Source organism: Rutidosis leptorrhynchoides, chromosome 4, assembly GCF_046630445.1.
Source record: "Rutidosis leptorrhynchoides isolate AG116_Rl617_1_P2 chromosome 4, CSIRO_AGI_Rlap_v1, whole genome shotgun sequence".
In the NCBI taxonomy this organism is placed as follows: Eukaryota; Viridiplantae; Streptophyta; class Magnoliopsida; order Asterales; family Asteraceae; genus Rutidosis; species Rutidosis leptorrhynchoides.
In genome coordinates, this window is record NC_092336.1 from 254163243 (window position 1) to 254190646 (window position 27404).

Here is a 27404-nt window from a genome sequence, read left to right on the forward strand (position 1 = left end):
ATAGACCACAAGATTTTCATTTTTAGTTCTCATAAATATACGTCCCATGCATAGAGACAAAAATATCATTCATATGGATTGAACACTTGGTAACCGACATTAACAAAATGCATATAAGAATATCCCCTATCATTCCAGGAAATCCTTCGGACATGATAAAACAACATCGAAGTACTAAAGCATCCGGTACTTTGGATGGGGTTCGTTAGGCCCAATAGATCTATCTTTAGGATTCGCGTCAATTAGTAGATCGTTTTACTAATTCTTAGGTTACCAAGCAAAAAGGGGCATATTCGTCTTCGATCATTCAACCATATAATGTAGTTTTGATTACTTGTGTCTATTTCGTAAAACAGTTATAAAAGTAGCGCATGTATTCTCAGTCCCAAAAATATATATTGCAAAAGCATTTAAAAAGGGAGCAAATGAAACTCACAATACTGTATTTTGTAGTAAAAATACATATGACGGCATTGAACAAAAGTAGGGTTGGCCTCGGATTCACGAACCTATATCATTTGTATATATATTAAAACGTATAATCGTAATCGAACAAATATATATATTATTATTAGTGATATAATTTTTATATTAGTAACTTTTATATTTCATTATTAATATATATTAATTTTATATGGAAATATAAATTTTGTTATGTCATATGTTAAATATTTTATATATATATATATATATATATATATATATATATATATATATATATATATATATATATATATATATATATATATATATTTCATTTGTTTGTTAAAAATAGTAATTATAACAATACTAGAATAATATTAGCAGTGATTATAATGATAATAATGATAATAATGATAATACTAGTATTAATAATAATGATAATAATTTTAATGATTCCCCTAATAATAATATTAATGATAGTTTTATTAATAAATCTTATAATAATGGTAATGAAAAGTTTAGTAATATTTATTATAAATAGGTTAATAGTACTAATGTTTAAAAATGATACTAATACTAATATTAATTAAAAATAATGATAACATTAATAAGCATAATAATAATAATAATAATAATAATACCTAAATGATAAGATTAATAATACTTAAAAAAATATACTAATGATAATAACGTATTTAATACTTATAAATATAACTATGACGTTAGTAATAATAATTATAATCATAATAATTAATAATACACATAATAATAATAATAATGATAATAATAATAATTATAATGGTGATACTAATAATTGTAATGATAATACTAGTACTATTAGTAATACCTTTAATAATAATAATTCTAGTAATAATAACAATTTATATTCATATTTATAAATTTAATAACTAATAATAATAATAATAATCATAACAATAATAATAATAGTCATAATAATAATAATAAAAATAAAAGAAATTGTGTATACCCTTAAAAGCTTCAAGTAAAAAGAAATGCTCCAGGTGGGACTCGAACCCGAGACCTCACGCTCACCCGACATCCTCCTAAACCATTCTGCTATTGCCCTTTTTCTGAATTAATACCGAACAAAAATCTATATATCCCGTAATTATTTCCCTTCCATATTCATCTTCTTCATCATCCTAAACTAATCGAAATCAACTAAAACCAATACTGAGAATTACCATTCGAATTAAGACTTTAAATCAGTTTGTAATTAAACAAGAAAGACGAAAATAAAAAAAATATAAAACTGCTGTTTCGACGCAGATGTAAAAAAAAAATGATTGATTGATGAGGACGTTTTTAGATAAAGCTTTCAACACAAAATGTGTTTTAAATCACTCCTAGAAACTACCTGTAACCTCAATTGAATCTATAACATCGAATTGAACTCGAATTTTAATGATGAACATCAAGGTTGACTTTTTGCTCAAAAACTTTGACTCGAAAATTCTTACTCGATTGGAAGAGTTAAAATCTGAAATTTTGCAGATAGTTCATCTATATGAATCCTAACACGTCTGCATTCTTGGATTTTTAAAATTGATTTGAATTTGAGATATCACTCAAAAGTTATGGCGACAGAGGGTAAATGGTTTTGTAAAAAAAAAATTGTTTTTCCTTCTGAATGGGTTGCAGATACGCGTATTATATAAACAATAAGGATGATGTTATTCAATAATTAGAGCAGTAAACTCAAATTGTTATTTAGTGAATGGATTCGATATCTAACAGAATTTGGACGGGAGTTGGACAGGAAAACAAGAACAAAGAAAAAAATACACACCTTGATTGTGAAAGCTAACATAAATAAATGATTCCTTGATTTTATATTTTAAATTTATCTGATTGTAATATCTATAATTGATCTTTACAGTTCAATTTTAATTAATATTGATAATTATTAAGTGTATAACTAATAATAATAATAATAATATTGATAATATTTATAATAATAGCAATATTAAAATATAATAATATTAATGATAAACTTATCAAAATAATATTAATAATATTAGTAATTTTGTTAATAATAATTATACTAATATCACTATTATTAATAATAATGATAATAGAAATAAAAAAAATGATATTGATAATATTATTAGTGATAATAATAAAAATAATGACTTTTAATGATAATAATATCTAATGATAATACAAGTAACATTTAAGATATAATAAGTTACATGTATCAAATTCTATAATAATAATAATAATAATAATAATAATAATACTGATTTCAATATTAATATTATTATTGAAAGTAATAATAATTTTAGTATAACACTTATATTTCTAACTTGTAATTACACTTAATATATTAATATATTAATATTACAATTTATTAATTATGTAATATTTAATAGTTATATAATATGTATATAATAACATATATTAAATATTTAATATTTATAATTTACACTATATAAAATCACTTATGTTTAGAATTCATTTATATATATATATATATATATATATATATATATATATATATATATATATATATATATATATATATATATATATATATATATATATATATATATATATATATATATATATATATATATATCCAATTTTAATAGGAACTTATTTATTCTGTATTTTATTTTTACATTATTAATACCAATTGATTAAGGTGTATTTTTATTAATTCAAAATAATATATATGTATACTTATATATTTATTTACAAACAAATGTTCGTGAATCGTCGGGAATAGTCAAAGGTTAAATGTTTTCATGAAAACAGTTCATAAATTTTGAGACTCAACATTACAAACTTTGCTTATCGTGTCAAAATCATATAAAGATTAAGTTTAAATTTAGTTGAAAATTTCCGGGTCGTCACAGTACCTACCCGTTAAAGAAATTTTGTCCCGAAATTTGAGTGGGATCATCATGGCTAACAATAAGAATGTTTTCCTGATGAATATAAGTTGATAAATAGAGTTTTATTACTGTTGAGTAATATGGATAAGATAATTCGATTACACGAAGAGTACGAGTGAAGCTATCACAAAAGAGTGAAATGAATAAATAAAGTTTTGTCTTAACTTTTGACGGAGTCACGTTTGAATTTTGAAAATAAGGTGCGTCTTAACTTTTGATGTTGTCTTGGTTGAAATCCGGAATTCAAGGGATTTAAAGAAAATCTTCGAAATCTAAAAGATTTGATTCTTCAGCGAATAAAGAAATTAAGATCTCTATAATTAAATACGGTGATCTGTCTCGATTGTTACGTCTGATTTTTCCTTTATAAGTTAAACTCTTCCGTTCCATTATTCTCACCATTCCTATACTTTATTTCTTAGTTCATACATCTGATAGTGCTCCAAATGAACATATATTTAGTAGCAATATCCTCCCACTATGTAAATTATTTAGTTATAATTGTCCTATTTTAAGTTGTAATCGTTTATATTAAATAAGTGCGAAGACAAAAGGCGAAAACGACGATTTGAAGACGCAAATGACCAAAAAGATCAAATGTACAAGTTACAATCCAAGTGGTTCAATTTATTGATGAGAAACGTCTAAAAATGACAAAAGTACAAGTTGCGGAACGCAAAGTACAAGATATTAAATTATACGAAAGGACGTTCGAAAATCCGGAACCGGGACCTGAGCCAACTATCAACGCCCGACGCAACGGACTAAAAATTATGAGTCTACTATGCACAAGAATATAATATAATAATTAAATAATTATATAAATTATTTATTTATTATATATTAAATTATTAAATAAAAACGTCGGCAAGCTAGAAAACAAGGCAACTTGGCTGAATCCAGGTGGCCATGCGATCGCATGGCCTGGTAGTTATAATCTCATGCGATCGTATGAGCTGAAAAGTCAGGCCACATTCCTATAAATTGCAAGTTTGGGCGACGAGTTTTACACATAATAATAATACTCCTCTGTAATAATATATATATATATATATATATATATATATATATATATATATATATATATATATATATATATATATAGTATAGTGTAGTTTTATATTAGATTAGTTTTGGGTTATGCAAAGGTTATTTTACGGGTTTTAAAGTCGGAGCTCTGTCCGTGTAACACTACGCGATAAATAATCAATGTAAGCTATGTTCTTCTTTTTAAATTAATGTCTCATACTTAAGTTATTATTATGCTGGCTTAAGACGAAGTAATCATGATGTTGGACTAAAAATAATTACTAAAAATGGGTAATTGGGCTTTGTACCATAATTGGGGTTTGGACAAAAGAACAACACTTGTGAAAATTAGACTATGGGCTATTAATGGGCTTTATATTTGTTTAACTAAATGATAGTTTGTTAATTTTAATATAAAGATTTACAATTGGACGTCCCTATAAATAACCATATACACTCGATCGGACACGATGGGCGGGATATTTATATGTACGAATAATCGTTCATTTAACCGGACACGGGGATGGATTAATAGTTAATAGACTTATTAAAACAGGGGTGAATTATGTACAAGGACACTTGGCATAATTGATAACAAAGTATTAAAACCTTGGGTTACACGCAGTCGATATCCTGGTGTAATTATTAAACAAAGTATTAAAATCTTGTTACAGTTTAAGTCCCCAATTAGTTGGAATATTTGACTTCGGATATAAGGATAATTTGACGAGGACACTCGCATTTTATATTTATGACTGATGGACTGTTATGGACAAAAACCAGACGGACATATTAAATAATCCAGGACAAAAAACAATTAACCCATGGGAATAAACTAAAATCAACACGTCAAACATCATGATTACGGAAGTTTAAATAAGCATAATTCCTTTATTTTCATATTTAATTGCATTTCTAATTATCGCACTTTTATTTATTGTCATTGTATTTAATTGCACTTTTAATTATCGTACTTTTTAATTATCGCACTTTTATTTATCGCAATTTCATTATCGTTAATTACTTTACACTTTAAATTAAGTCTTTTATTTATTTAATATTTTACATTAAATTTTAACTGCAACTAAAGTTTTTAAAATCGACAAACTGGTCATTAAACGGTAAACCCCCCTTTTATATATTATTATATATAATTATATATATTTTGTACAAATATAGTTAATTAAAATATAGTGTGAAATAACTCAGCTCCCTGTGGAACGAACCGAACTTACTAAAAACTATACTACTCTATGATTAGGTACACTGCCTATAGTATTGTAGCAAGGTTTAGGTATATCCTATCTGTAAATAAATAATTAAAACTTGTGTAATTTGTAACGTATTTCGTAGAAAAAAATATAAGCTATTTCATATACACCTCGCATAACATCAAGTTTTTGGCGCCGCTGCCGGGGAACCGACGAAACGCTATATTTTTAAAATATATTTGTATAAATATATTTGTATATTATTTTTTAGAAAAACAATATAAAATTCTTTAAAAAAAAAAAAAGTGGAACCCAGGCCCATGCGATCGCATGAGCCGGGTGTTGTAAAACCATGCGATCGCATGGCCTGACCTGACACGCCCTACTGAACCTGCCGACAGCATTAATTACGGATTATTATTAATTATTATTAATATTAAACCCTAATTAGGGTTAGTTATTATATTAATTAATTTTAGATATTAATTAATTTGTATATTTAGTTTATTTAGTTTTATTAAATTATAAAATTAATACTTTTATAAAATAAATAATATAAAAATAATATTTTTATAAAAATTGTACTTTTTACAACTTTAAGATTATTTTTATATTTTGTAACTTTTTATTTGTTTTAGCGTAATATTTGTATTTTATCGCTCGTACTTAGTTTTAAACTTAGTTTTTGCCATAGTCAATTTTATTTCTAGATTTTTAGGCTTTGCCGTAAAATTCCTTAAGTGCTTTTTCTTTAGACTAAGATTTAGGTGCTTTAGAGTTTTGCGACGCCGTTTTTTAGTACCTTTTTAAATTATTGCCATTTTGGGATATAGTATTTCTTTTAAGCTTTTATATTTTTTGACGCAACTTTTAATTCTTAGTTTTTAGTTCCTTTTAAGTTTCGACGCGTTACTTTCTTATTTTTATTTTCCGCCATTTATTTTTCGACATTTTCTGACGCACTTCTTTTTCTTTCTTATTTCTCGACGATCTAGTTTTTAGGACATAGAATTTTCTATTTCTTCTCTAAAATTTCAAAAACGAAAAATTATTTTAAGCGGTTAAATTGATAGACATCCAAATTTTCTGCTTCGTAGTAATAGTTGGATTTGTTAGTGGCTGAGTTGTGAGCTTCTGATTTAAAGGGTTCTGGCTCCCTGCTGCATCTATTGGCTATTCGAAACGTGGGCAAAAGCAGAAAAGTTTATTAATTTGATAACTTATATAATTTTTATTTTTATAACTAATAGGATAATTAAGTAAATGCACCACATTGTAGCTAAAATTTGGTAATAAGCGCATTATGAAAAATCTCGAGAATATTTTGGAAACTCTTTATGACATCCGAAATTAATTTAATCAATACTCTCAAACGGATGTTGATGACAATTCGTTCGGTCAATCTTGGATCACGAATGACGAAACAATAACTGGTTGTGAAATCTGTGGAGATTATCACTCAACATGGGAATGTTATTATTACGTTCCTATGGAAAATTACGCACCCACGGAACCTGAATGGAACGATTATGAAGAATACAATTCAAATTGGGATTATTCCCAAGAATATATCCAAACTCAACAACCAGAAGGCGAGGAAAATTATGTGCCTGAAAATTCTTTAGATTATATGAAAATCAAACTCGAAGAACTTGATGCTCAAAATGAACAAATGAGAGAGTTTGTAAATCGGCAAGCTGAAACTCTTTCAGATTACGCACCTGTTGATCTGAGGAGTCATGTACAAGAAAATCTCATATCATTGAATTTTGATGAATTCGAGAGCTCCGAAATCACCAATTATCCCGATGATACTTTTTATTCAGTTTTACCAATTTCACAACATATCGACACATTAGCCTCTACCGACAAAATCATCGATCAATCAATGAATGAAGAAGAAGTAAGGGTGACAAATTGGTACTCTTGGGAAAACGATAACGTTGAAAATTTTACCCCCGAGACCAAAGTGGTGGGACCGATAAGTACCGTTAATGAAAAAGAATCTACTTCGATCTCGAAATTCACCATTCCACAACCTTCCAACTCAATATTCTCAATAGACGAGTCATCTACCGAAGATGAACTACGAGCTGTAATAGATATTGACACCTCGGATTTCACCCAATTGGGTAATAGAGGTGAAACCTTTGATCCCGAGAATGAACGGAAGGAAATGTTAGGAATTGTCCACCCTATAGTATGTATGTCGGTGTATAACGATCCATTTGACCAAGAACCAGAAAAGAGACGTATCCATTTACTAAAAGCTACACTTAAAAAAGAATTAAGTAGTGACGATCAGGTGGTTCTAAACTTTAAACCCATTGATATATTATACACCACCCGAGATATAAATAATTGGCTCACTATTCTAATTCGTGAAACTTATTCTACCGACTTCACATATCGTCAGCTAAGTGTGGGGAAGTCTAACCCCACTTAACGTTAAATTAGGGGTCAATAAAATCGACAAACTGGTCATTAAACGGTAAACCCCCCTTTTATATATTATTATATATAATTATATATATTTTGTACAAATATAGTTAATTAAAATATAGTGTGAAATAACTCAGCTCCCTGTGGAACGAACCGAACTTACTAAAAACTATACTACTCTATGATTAGGTACACTGCCTATAGTGTTGTAGCAAGGTTTAGGTATATCCCATCTGTAAATAAATAATTAAAACTTGTGTAATTTGTAACGTATTTCGTAGAAAAAAATATAAGCTATTTCATATACACCTCGCATAACATCAAGTTTTTGGCGCCGCTGCATTCTTGGATTTTTAAAATTGATTTGAATTTGAGATATCACTCAAAAGTTATGGCGACAGAGGGTAAATGGTTTTGTAAAAAAAAAAAATTGTTTTTCCTTCTGAATGGGTTGCAGATACGCGTATTATATAAACAATAAGGATGATGTTATTCAATAATTAGAGCAGTAAACTCAAATTGTTATTTAGTGAATGGATTCGACATCTAACAGAATTTGGACGGGAGTTGGACAGGAAAACAAGAACAAAGAAAAAAAATACACACCTTGATTGTGAAAGCTAACATAAATAAATGATTCCTTGATTTTATATTTTGAATTTATCTGATTGTAATATCTATAATTGATCTTTACAGTTCAATTTTAATTAATATTGATAATTATTAAGTGTATAACTAATAATAATAATATTGATAATATTTATAATAATAGCAATAATAAAATATAATAATATTAATGATAAACTTATCAAAATAATATTAATAATATTAGTAATTTTATTAATAATAATTATACTAATATCACTATTATTAATAATAATGATAATAGAAATAAAAAAAAATGATATTGATGATATTATTAGTGAAAATAATAAAAATAATGACTTTTAATGATAATAATATCTAATGATAATACAAGTAACATTTAAGATATAATAAGTTACATGTATCAAATTCTATATCTATAATAATAATACTGATTTCAATATTAATATTATTATTGAAAGTAATAATAATTTTAGTATAACACTTATATTTCTAACTTGTAATTACATTTAATATATTAATATATTAATATTACAATTTATTAATTATGTAATATTTAATAGTTATAAAATATGTATATAATAACATATATTAAATATTTAATATTTATAATTTACAATATATAAAATCACTTATGTTTAGAATTCATTTATATATATATATATATATATATATATATATATATATATATATATATATATATATATATATATATATATATATATATATATATATATATATCCATTTTTTATAGTAACTTATTTATTCTGTATTTTATTTTTACATTATTAATTCTAATTGATTAAGGTGTATTTTTATTAATTCAAAATAATATATATGTATACTTATATATTTATTTACAAACAAATGTTCGTGAATCGTCGGGAATAGTCAAAGGTTAAATGTTTTCATGAAAACAGTTCACAAATTTTGAGACTCAACATTACAAACTTTGCGTATCGTGTCGAAATCATATAAAGATTAAGTTTAAATTTGGTCGAAAATTTCTGGGTCGTCACAATATAGCTTCTATTCGCACCCGAATCAAATAAAACATAAACAGATTTATTGTTAATAAGAAACGTACCCGTAACAAGCTCTGGGTCTTCCTGCGCTTCTTCCGTATTAATATTGAAAACTCTTCCGCGACCCTGACCATTACTATTCCCCTGATTCGGGTAATTACTTCTAATGTGGACCGGTTTTCCACATCCATATCAAACAAAGGCGGCATTGATTGTTTCGACACTATTTGTCCCTTTAGCTCTGTTAAACTTTGGTCCGTAGACCTCACACTTTTTCGCACCATGGCCAGTTCTTTTACACTTGGTGCAAAATGTCGTGCAGAACTCATTCTGGTGGTACTCTTCACACCTTTGGAATTTTTGGTTTTTGTTGCCGTTGTTGTTATTGAGGTTGTTATTGGGATTGTTATTGTTATTGGAATGGTTGTTGAAGTTGTTATTGTTGTTGGGACGTTTGTTGTAGTTATTGTTAGGATTGCGGTTATTGTTGCGATTGTTGTTGCGGTTGTTGGGATAGTTGTTGCGATTGTGGTTGTAATTGTTATTGTTGTTGTACTGGTGATTCTTGTCACTGTTTTCCTCCCACTTCCTCTTGAGTTGTTTCGTGTTGGCTTCTTCGGCCGCCTGCTCTTTAATTCTTTCCTCAATCTGATTTATGAGTTTATGAGCCATTCGACTTGCCTTTTGTATGGAAGCGGGCTCGTGTGAACTCACATCTTCTTGAATCCTTACTGGTAACCCTTTTATAAACGCGTCGATCTTCTCTTCTTCATCTTCGAATGTTCCCAGACACAATAGGCACAACTCTGTGAATCATCGTTCATATGTGGTAATGTCGAAACCTTGTGTTCGTAACTCTCTAAGCTCTACCTTGAGCTTATTGACTTCATTTCTAGGACGGTACTGCTCGTTCATCAATTGCTTGAATACCGACCACAGTAGTGCGTAAGCAGCATTTTGTCCTACCTGTTCAAGATAGGTGTTCCACCATGTTAACGCAGTACCTGTGAAGGTATGCGTAGCGTACTTAACTTTGTCCTCTTCAGTACACTTACTTATGTCAAACACCGATTCAACTTTCTCGGTCCACCATTTCAATCCAATTGGTCCTTCGGTTCAATCAAATTCTAAAGGTTTGGAGGCAGTGAATTCTTTGTAGGAGCATCCTACACGATTTCTTGTGAAATTAGTTCCACTGCTAGATCCAGAGTCATTATTATTTTGCATCGCAGCCTGTACTGCGGCTATGTTTGTTCCAAGGAAAACACGAAAGTCTTCCTCACTCATGTTCAAATTCTGACGAGTTGCCGGTGCCATTTCCTTCAAAAATAGCCCAAAAGAATTATGTTAATCATATAGAATTTTAAGAGTAGTCAATAGTATTTCGTAGCATAGTATGAACTCATTTATAAAAGCTTTTTCTTCATATTAGCGTTTTATAGTTTTAATTCGGGTAGTACCTACCCGTTAAGTTCATACTTAGTAGCTAATATACAATTTAACTACTACAATTCTATATGAAAAAACTGATTATAATAAAATTTCGCGTTCAAATTTTATACAAAATTACAAACTTACAATACCACTATTATACATATAGGATGAAATATAACACATAATAACTTTGCTACTCGACAGCTATAAAGGCAATTCTAGTAAATACGCAAGTTGTTCAGCAAAAGAAATAAAGTCACGTAATTCATAAGTCCAAAAACAAGTCATGCATTCTGGTTTTACTAAGACGACTTCCCATCCTTGGTCTTGTGGAAAGTAACCGTTATGACCATTGGCTAGGCAGCATGTTGTAATGTCGTCAAAAGGACGAGGGTTTTGTAATGTCCAACAGCCCGGTAATAATCTAAAAACCTTGTTTCTCACCCCAATTACTGAATCCGTCACTTGTGGGAAGGTTTTATTTAAAAGTTGTAATCCGATGTTCTTCTTCTCACTTTGGTAAGAAGCGAACATCGCTAACCCGTAAGTATAACATGCTTCTTTATGTTGCATGTTAGAAGCTCTTTCTAACTCACGAATAACTATGTTGGGATATGTTGAGTCAAAATAGGTTCTTAACCCCTAGCGTAAAATTGCATTTGGGTTCCCCGCATTTAACGCTTTAAAGAAAACACGACGTAACTTACGGTCTCCCCAATGTGATATACCCCACCTATCAAAGGAAAGCCTTTTATAAACTAAGGCATATCTGGAAGGTCTTTCAAATGTTTGACAAGTTATTTTGCCATAACTAAATGTGCTGATAAATTCTGACCGACTCTAGACAAGATTTCCTTAATCATATCCTCTGGTAGGTCTTCTAAAATATTCGGTTGTCTACCCTTAACGTCCATTTTGTTTTTATACTGTAAAATAGACAACGATTAGATTCGTAAAAGATAATTAACAAATAATACAAGCAATTTTTACATAGAACATAAAAGTACAAGCACACTATAATACATTTAATACACAACATGATTACAACCCTCTAATTTGAATCACTGGTTTCATCTTCTTCGGACTTGGTTCGTTTTTCTAATTTTCTAGGGATATATGGTGTTCCTCTAATACGAGCCATCGTTTTCCACAATGGTTTAGAAAAACCTGGTGGTTTAGAGGTTCCCGGGTTATTGTTACATTTTAGGAAATACGGACGTTGCCGATACATATAAAGTTCATCGGGGTTGGAATCAGGTTTCTCTATTTCTATACCTTTTCCCTTATTATTTTTTTTTGCTTTATTAAATTGGGTCGAGGTAATTTCTATAACATCATCAGAATCCTCATCGGGATCCGATTCATCAGAAAATTGGTAATCTTCTCAATATTTTGCTTCCTTGGCGGAAACACCATTGACCATTTTTGACTTTGGTCCGTTGATTGAGGATTTTCTTTTATTTAATCAATTTACTGTAGGTATCAATATTTCTTCCTCCGGAACCTTTTCTTCTTCCGGTTCCTCCTCTTCTGGTTCCTCTTCTTCTGGTTCCTCCTCTTCCGGTTCCTCCTCTTCCCGTTCCTCCTCTTCCGGTTCTTCTTCGAGAATTTGTGAATCTTCCCAAAGTATATTCGACTCTTCATTATTATTAGGTGAGTCGATGGGATTTGTACTAGTGGTAGACATCTATCACACAATACCAAACACATTAAGAAATTAATATATCACATAATATTTACATGTTAATAATATATAGTTTCCAACAAAAGTGTTAAGCAATCTTTTTTAAAGAAAACACGGTCGAAGTCCAGACTCACAAATGTATCCAAACAAACTCGATAAGACACACTAATGCAAATTTTTGGTTCTCTAAGACCAATGCTCGGATACCAACAGAAATGTCCTGTTCATATTGATTATAAACGTTCCATATTAATTGATTTCGTTGCGAGGTTTTGACCTCTATATGAGACGTTTTTCAAAGACTGCATTCGTTTTTAAATCAAACCATAACCTTTATTTTATTGACAAGGTTTAAAGGACACCACCTAGATTATCCCGAAATGATAATCTAAAAATATTACACTTACACACTACCAATACATATTGGTTTACAATATTAATATATTACAACAAAGTAAATTTTGAATGCAGTTTTAAACAATATTGTACAAACATGCTGACACCAAATCTTGTCCATATTTTAGCATGCAACAGCGGAAGCTCTTAATAATCACCTGAGAATAAACATGCTTTAAACGTCAACAAAAATGTTGGTGAGTTATAGGTTTAACCTATATATTTATCAAATCGTAATAATAGACCACAAGATTTCATATTTCAATATACATCCCATACATAGAGATAAAAATCATTCATATGGTGAACACCTGGTAACCGACATTAACAAGATGCATATAGAATATCCCCATCATTCCGGGACACCCATCGAACATGATAATTTCGGAGTACTAAAGCATTTCAAATTCCAGAATGGGGCTTGTTGGGCCCGATAGATATATCTTTAGGATTCGCGTCAATTTGGGGGTCTGTTCCCAAATTCTTAGGCTACCAAGCTAAAAAGGGGCATATTAGGCTTCGATCATTCACCCATATAATTTAGTTTCATTTACTTGTGTCTATTTCGTAAAACATTTATAAAATTGCATGTATTCTTATCCCAAAATATTAGATTTTAAAAGTGGGATTATAACTCACTTTCACAGATTTTTACGTCGTCGGGAAGTAAGACTTGGCCACTGGTCGATTCACAAACCTATAAAAAATATGTACATATATATCAAAGTATGTTCAAAATATATTTACAACATTTTTAATACGTTTTACTGTTTTAAGTTTATTAAGTCAGTTGTCCTCGTTAGTAACCTATAACTAGTTGTCCACAGTTAGATGTACAGAATTAAAGCAATATATACATCTCGAATAAATCCACGACCTCGTGTATACAAGCCTCAGGCTAGATCACAACTCAAAGTATATAATATTTTAGAATCAACCTCAATCCTGTATAGCTAACTCCAACATTACTGCATATAGAGTGTCTATGGTTGTTCCGAAATATATATATATATATATATATATATATATATATATATATATATATATATATATATATATATATATATATATATATATATATATATATATATATATATATATATATATATATATATATATATATATATATATATATATATATATAGATGGGTCAATATGATATGTCAAAACATTGTATTTGTGTCTATGGTATCCCAAGATTACATAATATATATTAGAATACATATATAATACAATATGATTTTAGCTAGGATATGATTAATATAGATTTGTTACCAATTTTCACGTAGCTACAACAAGCAAAATTATCCAATCTTGTTTTACCCATAACTTCTTCGTTTTAAATCCGTTTTGAGTGATTCAAGTTGCTATGGTTTCATATTGAACTTAAGTTTATGAATTTATATAGAAAAAGTATATTTTATAGTTGGAAATACAGGTTACAAGTTGTTTTTGTAAAGGTAGTCATTTCAGTCGAAAGAACGACATCTAGATGACCATTTTAGAAAACATACTTTCACTTTAAGTTTAACCATAATTTTGTATATAGTTTCATGTTCATAAGAAAAAATCATTTTCCCAGAATAACAACTTTTAAATCAAAGTTTATCATAGTTTTTAGTTAACTAACCCAAAACAGCCCGCGGTGTTACTACGACGGCGTATATCCGATTTTACGGTGTTTTTTGTGTTTTCAGGTTTTAAATCATTAAGTTAGCATATCATATAGATATAGAATATGTGTTTAGTTGATTTTAAAAGTCAAGTTAGAAGGATTAACTTTTATTTGCGAACAAGTTTAGAATTAACTAAACTATGTTCTAGTGATTACAAGTTTAAACCTTCGAATAAGATGGTTTCATATATATGAATCGAATGATGTTATGAACATCATTACTACCTTAGGTTTTGTGGATAAACCTACTGGAAATGAGAAAAATAGGTCTAGCTTCAAAGGATCCTTGGATAGCTTGAAAGTTCTTGAAGCAAAATCATGACACGAAAACAAGTTCAAGTAAGATTTCCACTCGAAATAAGATTGTTATAGTTATAGAAATTGAATCAAAGTTTGAATATGAGTACTACCTTGTATTAGAGAGATATCTTAATGTAAATAAGAAAGATTTCTTGAGTTTAGATGATCACTTGAAATGGATTTGCAAGATTGAAAGCAAGCTAGCAAACTTGGAAGTGTTGTTGGTGTGTTCTTGAGTAGTTGTTTTGTATCTTTGTTTATGTATAGATTTATGAACTAGATTGAGCTAGATTTTGTTGAAGATGATGAAGAACACTTAGAACAAAGGAAAAACACTTGAGAGAGAGTAATTTGATTTAAGAAAATTGCAAAGTGAATGTGTTTGTGGTACCTAACATTCAAGTGAATATGGAGTAGCAATATAGGCTCCATTAGTTTGTAATTTTGTGAGATATTTCATGCTAGATGTTAAATGATGGTTCCCACATGGTTAGGTGACTCACATGGGCTGATAAGAGCTGATCATTTGAGTGTATATACCAATAGTAAATACATTTAGAATCTGTGTATTGTACGAGTATAAATACGAGTGCATTCGAGTAGAATTGTTGATGAAAATGAACGAGGATATAATTGTAAGCATTTTTGTTAAGTATAAGTACTTTGATAAGTGTCTTGAAGTCTTTCAAAAGTGTATGAATACATATTAAAACACTACATGTATATACATTTTAACTAAGTCGTTAAGTCATCGTTAGTCGTTACATGTAAGTGTTGTTTTGAAACCTTTAAGTTAATGATCTTGTTAAATGTTGTTAACCCATTGTTTATTATATCTAATGAGATATTAAATCATTACATTATCATGATATAATGATGTATTAATATATCTTAATATGATATATATAGATTTAAATGTTGTTACAACGATAATCGTTACATGTATGTCTCGTTTCGAAATCCTTAAGTTAGTAGTCTCGTTTTTACATATGTAGTTCATTGTTAATATACTTAATGATATATTTACTTATCATAATATCATGTTAACTATATATATATATCCATATATATGGCATCATATATTTTTTACAAATATTAACGTTCGTGAATCACCGGTCAACTTGGGTGGTCAATTGTCTATATGAAACCTATTTCAATTAATCAAGTCTTAACAAGTTTGATTGCTTAACATGTTAGAAACACTTAATCATATAAATATCAATTTCATTTAATATATATAAACATGGAAAAGTTCGGGTCACTACATCCATAGTAGGAGTCTGTAGCCTTGCACAGATCAGTCAAGAGGCGAAGCTAAAAAGAAGTGAAGAGCAGCCCTGACTCAAGCATTAATGTCACCGTCTTTGAGTATACCTCCCGACATCTCGCTTTAAATATGAAACTTGGATCTCTGGATTCGTGGAAGATACCTGCTATCTGTTTCATAACATAGGTGGCAATGTTGACTTGGTCTGGTTCAAGATGTGAGAATGGATTAATGCGTCTTCCTTATTTTGTCTCTACGTCTTGTAACTCTTTGATTATCAGATCAGCGTGGTGATCAATTGTTACGTAAATAACTAGCCTCTCTGGTGTGCTTTCGAAATTATCTCTTTCCAAGAGAGCGAAGAAGCTGTGAATATCCTTAATCATTTGCAAGTCTGAGTGATAAGTCGGGCGTCCAGTAGAGAGATCTATATGCTTCCAGATGAGAGTCAGTAGTGCTCGTTGATTTGTTGAGAATGGAAGTGCAGATCCGGCTAAGGCGTTGTATACTTTAGAGTAAATGATCTTCAGATCTTGACAAAATCTTGTCTCTAGAATTGTGTGAACCACTGAGTTATGCTCTCGTTGCCTTTCTTCGCAGTAGATATGATCGTGAAGGGTATTGATAAAGTCTTGAATGCGCTATTCTAGGATTTCAACATTATTGTCTTCTCTCTGTAGATAAATGTTGTATTCTTCTCTGATAGCCATGATTCATTCTGCTAAGTGTAGCGTGAAATTGATTGTTGATTTTCGGATGGCTTCGAGAATATCTTCAAATTCATCGGTGTCATTGATGAAGGTTATCATGGCGTGAGTAGATATGACCGGAATTCGATCTGAAGAAGAGTCCGGCTCCTCCTGATCTAGTTTGGATGAGTTATCCAGAATGTCTTCATGTTGCTCTTCCTCGTCATCATCAGTATAATAGTCTTCTGAAGATTCGTCTGATGAACGGGATTCTTCAGTATTCTAGTTTTTCACTTTGACACTTGCAGGGTCAATTTCTATATCTTTAACCTCAACATTATCAATCTTCTTTTTGAAACGAATGATTAAACTGTGATCTTCTATCACAAGCCTCATTAATTCTTCACGTTCCAGGCTTAGAGAGGGTATTATCGCAGTTTCTTTTAGGTCTCCCATTTCCTCTTCATCCTTAGGTTCTTCCTCTTCCTCTATTTCTTTATTGGGATCCTCTTCTTCCATTTCTGAGTCGTTAGCAGACTGTGATTCAACACTCATCTCGATATCATCGGCTGGTGATGGAGACTCATCATCGAAAGTGATCCGTCCAGTGGAAATAGCAAACATCTCTGTCTGTCCAGAAAGATCGGTAGGTCGGTCAATTTTAAAGGTAACGCTCTCCTCATGTGATCACAAGATCAAGGTTTGATTGTTCACATCAATGACAGTCCTAACCGTATTCATGAAAGGTCTTCCTAACACTATTGGTGTGTGTAGGTCTTCCTTAATGTCCATCACTACAAAATCCGTAGGGTAAAAGAATTTGTTGACTTTCACCAAGACATTCTCAACTATGCCCTTAGGATATCGAATTGTGTGATCGAAAGGTTGAATTGTTATTTTAGTTGGTGATAAGTCTCTTAATTCTAATCTCTTGTAAATAGAGTAGGGGATTAGGTTGATACTTGCTCCTAAATCTGCTAGCGCATGAATTGTTCCAGATTGGTAGATCGAACACGTGAAAAATGAATCGGCCCGTATCTCCTAGCTTTTGCAGTAGAGAGTTTCTGAGTAATGCCGAGCATTCTTTACTCAGTGGAATTTTGTTAGAATCTGGTATCCTTTCCTTTGTAGAGATAAGCCTTCGGATGTATCTCTTCTGGTTGGGAACTTTGAACATGGTGTCCAGGAATCTTCCATCGAGTTTGAAGGAATCAAGCTTGGATGGTTCCTCCTGTAGCCTTCCAGGGTAAGGTACACATACTGGAGTTGCAGTGGACAGCTTCTGAGTATATGTCAATTTGTTCTTGAGCCTAGCTGACCTTCTCCGTGGTTCTTCCTCTGGGATTATAGAGTCCATTTGCTTAGCTTCCTCTATGTGGGGATTTTGGATAGTATTACTAGGTAATCTCCCTCGTGGTCGGGTTTCAAGGCGTTGTGATAACTGTCTGAGCTGCGTTTCTAGACTTTTGAGTAGAGCCAATTGATTTCTTATTAGTATCTCCGTCTGGTCTTGTCTATATGCAGTTCTCTGATTCAACTATTGTTGTCTTTGGATGAACTGAGTCAACTGATCATCTGTCTCGAGAGTAGGGTTGGTTACTTTTATAATTTGGGTGGTTGGGAAATTTTCCTCAGCTGGTGGACCAGTGAGTGGAAGTGGTTGATCGTAGGTCAATTGAGATTATTGGGGTGGATAAGGTGGGTAACGATAGCGAAAAGGCTGGTTGTTTCTTTGGAATTGTTTAACCCTAGGTTGTTGATTGAATCCGGGATTTGATTGACGAGCTGGATATTGAACGCAACAGAATGAACCGTCAGGTTTCTCGTACTCAACTTGGTATTCTTCAGTGGGTTGCGGGTTGGTACAATTAACACAGGCCTGGACCTGGTTAACTTGCTGCGGCTGCGTCTTCAATTCTCTGAGTTGTTTGGCAAGAGATTCCATCTTGTCAGTGAGAGATTTGATGGCCTCCGTTTGATTATTAAGTGCGGAGAGTGGTGCAGATGATGAAGTTATTTCACCACTGTTCCCGTCATGATGATGCACTGTCATGTTCTCGAGCAAATCCCATGCTTCGTCTGCGGTTTGGTTCATCAGATTTCCTTGAGCTGCGACATCGATCTTCGTCATATGATTTACCATAAGACCATTGTAGAAGGTACAGATTTGAGCTGACCGTTCTAACTGGTGATTAGGGCATTTCTTCAGCAAGGTTTTGAATCGCTCCCATGCAGTGTAATGAGATTCATCATAACTTTGTTTGAAGTTAATGATGTCATTCTTAAGTTTGGTTTGTTTAGAAGGAGGGAAATATTTGGTTAGGAATTTAGTACCAAGACGTGATGGAATCTTTTTCCAATCCTTCAAATCATGTTTGTGCATGATGAGTGAGAGAATAGGGGAACAAGTATAACTGGACTATATCTTGTCCTATCCCTGCCTGTTTGTAGGAGTTCAAAAGAGATATGAATTTATCAAGGTGAGAGTTAGGATCATCATTCGGTAGTCCATGGAATTGATAGCCATTTTAGATGAGCTGTATAATGTGATGTTTTAGTTTGAATGAGTGTCCTTGAATCTCTGGGAATCTGATCAGTCCTCCTCAACCTTCAATTGAGGGTTTAGTGTTTTCTACTAAAGTAACGCGTAACGCCATTTGATTTCTGATTCGTTCTTCCTTGCGTGCTTTAGAGATTATTGCGTCTGGATCAGGTACGAATAACAATGACCCTGGTCTAGATCGGGTTTGGGTCATACACTGGGTATGCCTTTTTGTTTTTAAATTTTAAGTAGATAAGCTAAGTTCCTATTTTATTCTAAAGCAATCTAAGGTTATTTTAAAGTAATCTAAGGTAACACGTCAGAATCAGTCACCAAAAAGGGGTACTAGTTTTAAATTTATATTTAGAGGGGCCTAAATCGTACTACTTCTTATTGTGAGTAAGGGAAGTATGACCCACAGTCGTATTTTTGAGATATTAGTAGAATCGAACCTATATTTAAAGCTTAAGATAATTCTAAGGTGAAGGAGTAGTGGTTTGTTACCTATTTTTGGGTTTTTCTAGTTTATATAAGACAAATAAAGTAAATGCAATAAAATTCGTAATTCAGATAAGGTTAAAACAAGCGCATGCTATGATTTCATCAGTTACTTTGCCGAGATTATGGAATGCTAGCTCATAAACAGGTAGTGGCCTTGTATTCATTACACTGGTCCTAAACGCCCATGTCATAAGACATGTCACTGTGTAATGCGATAGGCTTGAAGATTCTGATTAGACAGCAACGTCCCCTACCCCCGACGCCCGTGCAGTCTGTGTAGTGACCCGAACTTTTCCATGTTTATATATATTAAATGAAATTGTTATTTACATGATTAAGTGTTTCTAACATGTTAAGCAATCAAACGTGTTAAGACTTGATTAATTGAAATAGGTTTCATATAGACAATTGACCACCCAAGTTGACCGGTGATTCACGCACGTTAAAACTTGTAAAAACTATATGATGACATATATATGATTATATATATAGTTAACATGATATTATGATAAGTAAGTATCTCATTAGGTATTTTAACAATGAGTTATATACATAAAATTGAGTTTATTGAATTAAGAAACTCGAAACGATATATATAACGATTATCGTTATAACAACGTGTTACTAAATACATATGAATCATATTAAGATATTGATACACTATGTTTAATCATGATAAATGATAATTAAACATGTCATTAAGTGTATTAACAATGAACTACATATGTAAAAACAAGACTACTAACTTAATGATTTCGAAACGAGACATATATGTAACGATTATCTTTGTAACAACATTTAACTGTATATATATCATACTAAGATATATTAATATATCATAATATCATGATAATGTAATAATTTAACATCTCTTTAGATATAATAAAGAATGGGTTAACAACATTTAACAAGATCGTTAGCCTAAAGGTTTCAAAACAACATTTACATGTAACGACTAACGATGACTTAACGACTCAGTTAAAATGTATATACATGTAGTGTTTTAATATGTATTCATAAACTTTTGAAAGACTTCAAGACACTTATCAAAATACTTCTACTTAACAAAAATGCTTACAATAACATCCTCGTTCAGTTTCATCAACATTTCTACTCGTATGCACCCGTATTCGTACTCGTACAATACACAGCTTTTAGATGTATGTACTATTGGTATATACACTCCAAATATCAGCTCTTAGTAGCCCATGTGAGTCACCTAACACATGTGGGAACTATCATTTGGCAACTAGCATGAAATATCTCATAAAATTACAAAAATATTAGTAATCATTCATGACTTATTTACATGTAAACAAAATTACACATCCTTTATATCTAATCCATATACCAACGACCAAAAACACCTACAAACACTTTCATTCTTCAATTTTATTTATCTAATTGATCTCTCTCAAGTTCTATCTTCAAGTTCTAAGTGTTCTTCATAAATTCTATAAGTTCTAGTTTCATAAAATCAAGAATACTTCCAAGTTTGCTAGCTTACTTCCAATCTTGTAAAGTGATCATCCAACCTCAAGAAATCTTTCTTATTTTCAGTAAGATATCTTTCTAATACAAGGTAATACTCATATTCAAACTTTGATTCAATTTCTATAACTATAACAATCTTATTTCGAGTGGAAATCTTACTTGAACTTGTTTTCGTGTCATGATTCTGCTTCAAGAACTTTCAAGCCATCCAAGGATCCTTTGAAGCTAGATCTATTTTTCTTATTTCCAGTAGGTTTATCCACAAAACCTGAGGTAGTAATGATGTTCATAACATCATTCGATTCATATATATAAAACTACCTTATTCGAAGGTTTAAACTTGAAATCACTAGAACATAGTTTAGTTAATTCTAAACTTGTTCGCTAACAAAAGTTAATCCTTCTAACTTGAATTTTAAAATTAACTAAACACATGTTCTATATCAATATGATATGCTAACTTAATGATATAAAACCTGGAAACACAAAAAATACCGTAAAACCGGACATACGCCGTCGTAGTAACACCGATGGATGTTTTGGGTTTGACAATTAAAAACTATGTTAAACTTTGATTTAAATGTTGTTCTTCTGGGAAAATGATTTTTCTTATGAATATGAAACTCTATCCAAAAATCATGGTTAAACTCAAAGTGGAAGTATGTTTTTCAAAATGGTCATCAAGACGTCGTTCTTTCGACTGAAATGACTACCTCTTACAAAAATGACTTGTAACTTATATTTCCAACTATAAACCTATAATTTTTATGTTTAGATTCATAAAATAGAGTTCAATATGAAACCATAGTAATTTAATTCACTCAAAACGGATTTAAAACGAAGAAGTTATGGGTAAAACAAGATTGGATATTTTTTTATTGTTGTAGCTACGGGAAATATTGTAACAATTCTATAAAAATCATATCCTAGCTAACTTATATTGTATTATACATGTATTCTAATATATTATATAATCTTGGGATACCATAGACACGTATGCAAATGTTTTGACATATCATATCGACCCATGTATATATATTATTTGGAACAACCATAGACACTCTATATGCAGTAATTTTTGAGTTAGCTATACAGGGTTGAGGTTGATTCCAAAAATATATATACTTTGAGTTGTGATCTAGCCTGATACGTGTATACACTGGGTCGTGGATTGATTCAAGATAATATATATCAATTTATTTCTGTACATCTAACTATGGACAACTAGTTGTAGGTTACTAACGAGGACAGCTGACTTAATAAAATTAAAACATCAAAATGTAATAAAAATGTTGTAAATATATTTTGAACATACTTTGATATATACCTGTGTATATATTTGTTATCGGTTCATGAATCGACCAGTGGCCAAGTCTTACTCCCGACGAAGTAAAAATCTGTGAAAGTGAGTTATAGTCTCATTTTTAAAATATAATATTTTGGGATGAGAATACATGCAGTTTTATAAATGTTTTACGAAATAGACATAAGTAAATGAAACTACATTATATGGGTGAATGATCGAAGCCGAATATGCCCATTTTGCATGGTAGCCTAAGAATTAGTAAACCAATCTACTAATTGACGCGAATCCTAACGATAGATCTATTGGGCCTAACGAACCCCATCCAAAGTACCGGATGCTTTAGTACTTCGAATTCATTTTTTTATCATGTCCGAAGGATTTCCCGGAATGATAGGGGATATTCTTATATGCATCTTGTTTATGTCGGTTACCAGGTATTCACCATATGAATGATTTTTATCTCTATGTATGGGATGTATATTGAAATATGAAATCTTGTGGTCTATTATTATGATTTGATAATATATAGGTTAAACCTATAACTCACCAACATTTTTGTTGACGTTTTAAGCATGTTTATTCTCAGGTGATTATTAAGAGCTTTCGCTGTTGCATACTAAAATAAGGACAAGATTTGAAGTCCATGCTTGTATGATATTATGTAAAAACTGCATTCAAGAAACTTATTTTTGATGTAATATATTCTTATTGTAAACCATTATGTAATGGTCGTGTGTAAACGGTATATTTTAGATTATCATTATTTAATAATCTACGTAATGCTTTTTAAACCTTTATAGATAAAATAAAGGTTATGGTTGTTTTAAAAATGAATGCAGTCTTTGAAAAACATCTCATATAGAGGTCAAAATCTCGCGACGAAATCAATTAATATGGAACGTTTATAATCAATATGAACGGGAAATTTCAGTCTGACTACAGGTATTCACGTTCAGACGGCTCATCCAATTGAGCGACTCGGTTGGGTGACGTATTAACATTGCACCAAGGTCCAAACTTTCTTAGGCATAATAGAATACAGGGCGTGCCATATCCGAGAGACGTGATGTGCTTTGATGCTTTCGTCAGTGATTGGGTTTAAAAGATAGTTAGGCCCTTAAAAGAGTTCAACCATAAGAACACCATGGCCAAGTCAGATTTTGACTTCCATGAACATGTTCGGTTATCCTAATAGTCCAATCCTTTATGTGTTTAAACAAACAGTTCCTTAATAAACCAAGAATCCCTCAAGCGGGGTGCAATGCTTGAGACCGCATTATGGTGAAGTGTACTAGTCAGCACTGACCCGGTTCCATGGTCTTACTTAGCAGAGGGACAGCATACAACAACCGTTGTGCTTCAGCATGCACGTACAAAGTTTATATGTTTGGTGATTACACTAGCATGGTCTAGGACCGACAATGTACTAGGGGCCTAGTTGGAAGTTTCACTATGAAAGAGTCCTCAGTCGGAATCCAAGGCTTGGTGGACTTACTACAACCAGTGTGCCTCAGTCAAACTTACGTTGTATTCGATAGACTTCTCTTACCAAGGGGTGACACATATAGTGTACTCTGGATCGGGGTTCGCGACTTCCCAATAACAGAGCTAATAACTACGTTCTATTATTTGGAAAAGCGATTGAGGTTAAAGCATAATCGAAAAGCATCTTGACAACATAAACAAACCATAATATTATTTCGGCATTATGACTGACTACATCATAACATACACTAAAAATAACTACTCGCTAATCATAGCAACAATATCACAAGGCATAATGATGGAAAACATTATATAAAGACAAAGGATAGAAGTACCAGTAGATTAAACGAGTTCCAAATTCAAAAGTGACAACTTCAAACTCCAGACCGCTCCTAATACAATCTTCGGCGTTCTTCTCTGGCTACTAGGTTTCCCGTACGGAGTCGAGGACCTTGAAAGTATGACTAATATTGTAGAAAGAGAGAGAAAGAAATTAATTGAAGTGTGTGTAAAAATGGATGACAGACCCTTTAAATAGACTTGAAATTTGTCTGCAAAGCCGTTTGGCCACCCGTTTGCAGGGGCCGTTTGACCAGGCCACCCGTTTCTTATGCCCGTTTGCCTTGGCTGTGTGGCAGGCCGTTTTCCCTAGTGGCAGTCTATTTGGCAAGTCGTTTGGCCTGCCCTGGTTTGCTTAATTCACTGGACCGTAACTTGATTTCTTGTGTTTCACCGTTTTCGCTCTAGAATCTTCATTTTAGCTCCAATTCTCTTGATTCATTTTGCGCCATCTTCGTAATCACTTGTTCTTTAATTTTAACCGACGAAGCGAGTATTTTGGCGATAAAGTTTGGAACTTTATTGTTTTGGGGCCTTAATACCGAGGTGAAAACGTGACATTTTAGCCGATATCAACATCTCTAGAAGATGAGGTCATTACACCCCTTCCTCATACAACAAGATGGACTTGAGATCACCCAATCACTCAAATCATAGGTGATCCTCATTGATGAACTAGGAATGGTCGACTTCTCAGACATATAGGTTCATTGTATGTGACTAGGGGGAGCATTACATGTGTCTAGGGAGAGGAATGCATCTGTCTAGGGGGAGCAATGAACAAAGGCGAGAAATGGAGGTTATCAAAATCTGATGCGTCAAATTTTTTTTAGGGGGATAAGGAGGGAATAAGTTCCCATATAGAACTGTATGGGACCCGTACTTCAAAAAAGGTTTTCTTCAAAACCTTAGATGGTGTATGCACACACATGAAGGAGGGAATAGTGGTTCCCATATAGATCTGTATAGGACCCGCACTTCAAAGAAGGTTTTCTCTAAAACCTTAGATGGTGTATGAACATACATCAGTGTATGCCTCACGTCTCAAATGCCTTCCACTCTTTCTCTTAAAAACATTTCAGTGGAAACGTTAAAAAAAAATTAGGGGGAGAAGGAGGGAATGATGGTTCCCATATAGATCTGTATGGGACCCGCACTTCAAAGAAGGTTTTCTCCAAAACCTTAAATGGTATATGCACATATTTTAGTGTATGCCCCACACCTCAAATGTCTTCCATTCTTTCTCGTAAAACATCTCAGTGGATACGTCAACATTTTTTTAGGGGGAGAAGGAGGAAATGTTGGTTTCCATATAGATCTGTATGGGACCCGCAAAGAAGGTTTTCTCCAAAACCTTAAATGGCCCGCGTCTCAACTGCCTTCCACTCTTTCTCATCAAAATCTATATTCTTTGAGCAGCAAATTGTCAAAATATGTTTTAATTTCAGATAAATCATATTTTGAGGGGGAGAAAAAGACAAAGACCAAAAAAATATAAGTTTTATCAAAATATGACAAGTCATATTTTGAGGGGGAGGATAGACGCATTAAAACCAATATGAGTTTTATACACTCGTTATGGGACTCGATCTTCTAAATGACTTATGTATATTTCAGTATAGAAATCGCTTATGTGACGACCCGGGAATTTCTGACTAAATTTAAACTTAATCTTTAAATGATTTCGACACAATAAGCAAAGTCTATTAAATTGAATTTCAAAAATTTTGAACTATAATCATAAGATCATTTGACCTTGAGTATTTCCCGACGATTCACAAACAATTGTGTGAAAACTGATATGTATAAATATATGTATCTATATATACATAAATAAGTATATATAATAATGTAAATAATAAAATACAAACTTAATTATCAGAATTTAAAAATGTAAAATAATATACAGAGTAATGAAGTTGCTATTAATATATATATATATATATATATATATATATATATATATATATATATATATATATATATATATATATATATATATATATATATATATATATATGGTTACTATACATAGTTAATATTATATGGATATTGTAATGTATGAATATAGAATATTCAATATATGTTAAATATAATTAGTAAATGTTACATAATTAATAAATTGCAATATTAATATATGTAATTACAAATTAAAATATAGTTATTACGTTCATTAAAATAAATAATAATATCAGTATTATTAATAGATATAAAGTTTGATAAATGTAAATTGTTACATTATTATTATTATTATTATTATTATTATTATTATTATTATTATTATTACTTTTATAAAAATTATAAATATTATCATTAAAAAAATCATAATTTTTATTATTAATATTAATTTATTAAATTATCATAAGTACCATTATTACTTTTATCATTATATTTATTATTATTATTAGTATTATTGTAATATTATTATTAATATTAACTATTAATATTAATTAAATTTAAGTTATGAAATCAGAATCGAATTATATGATTCAGTACATGTCACTATCCCTTTTCCATATTTTTCTTTGATTCTTCCTCTGCTCATAAAATTCTGTCAATACCTAGTTTATTACAAAACAAAGTTTGTTATACATCACTACCTCCTTCCTAATTATTTTCTGACTTTATTTCATGACTA

At 31.1% G+C, this 27404-nt stretch overlaps 1 non-coding gene across 1 annotated transcript; it reads left to right on the top strand.

The window, feature by feature from the left end:
* Positions 1-19282: 19282 nt before the first annotated feature.
* LOC139845760 (small nucleolar RNA R71) lies at positions 19283-19388 on the top strand. The gene has a single exon (XR_011758518.1). It is a non-coding gene; the product is annotated as a small nucleolar RNA R71 (small nucleolar RNA).
* The last annotated feature ends 8016 nt before the right edge of the window (positions 19389-27404 follow it).